Raw genomic sequence first — 918 nt, 5'->3', positions numbered from 1 at the left:
CCAATACTGGTGTGATAGCTGTTGTTATAGGAGAATTCTACCAATGGCAGGTGGTCGTCCCAACTTCCCGCAAAATCAATTGCACAACTGCGTAACATGTCTTCGATTGTTTGAATTATCCATTTGCTTTGACCATCAGTCTGCGGATGATACGCCGTACTCATGTTTAACTTTGTGCCAAGACTTTCTTAAAATTGCTTCCAGAATCTCGAGTTAAATCGGGGATCTCTATCTGAAACTATCGATACGGGCACGCCATGTCATAATATAATTTCACGCATATACAGATGGACCAATCTGTCCAATAAAGACTTCTCATTAATTGGAAGAAAATGTGCCGACTTCGTAAGGCGATCAACTATAACCCATATAGTGTCATGTCCGGATTTCATTCGTGGAAATCCTACTATAAAGTCCCTGGCGATGTTTTCCCACTTCCATTCTGGAATCTTTAAAGGCTGAATTAATCCGCTTGGTCTTTGATGTTCTGCCTTCACTTTCTGACAAGTATAACACTTTGCAACCAATTCTACTACTTCTCACTTCATATTCGGCCACCAAAAGTTCTACTTCAAGTCCTGGTACATCTTGGTGCTTCCCGGATGGATTGAAAATCTTGAATTGTGAGCTTCTTACAATATCTCATTCTTCAATTCAGGTACATGAGGAATCCAAATTCTTGAGGAGAACCTTAGTATACCTTGCTCATCCCTTTGAGTATAAATCTCTTCTCCGGTCAGTTGATTATTCTCCTATTTCATTATTCTCCTATTTCATCACTTCTTCCTGACATTTCTTTATCTTTTCCAACAATGTTGGCTGAAAAGTCATAGTATGACAAATCTCTTCAACTTTTCCGCAATCACAAAGTTCTAATTTAATTCTCTTATTTCTTCAGATAATTCCTTTGGTATTGCT

This window comes from Apium graveolens, chromosome 6 (genome assembly GCF_009905375.1).
Source record: "Apium graveolens cultivar Ventura chromosome 6, ASM990537v1, whole genome shotgun sequence".
NCBI classification, from domain to species: Eukaryota; Viridiplantae; Streptophyta; class Magnoliopsida; order Apiales; family Apiaceae; genus Apium; species Apium graveolens.
Note: the sequence above shows the minus strand (reverse complement) of the source record.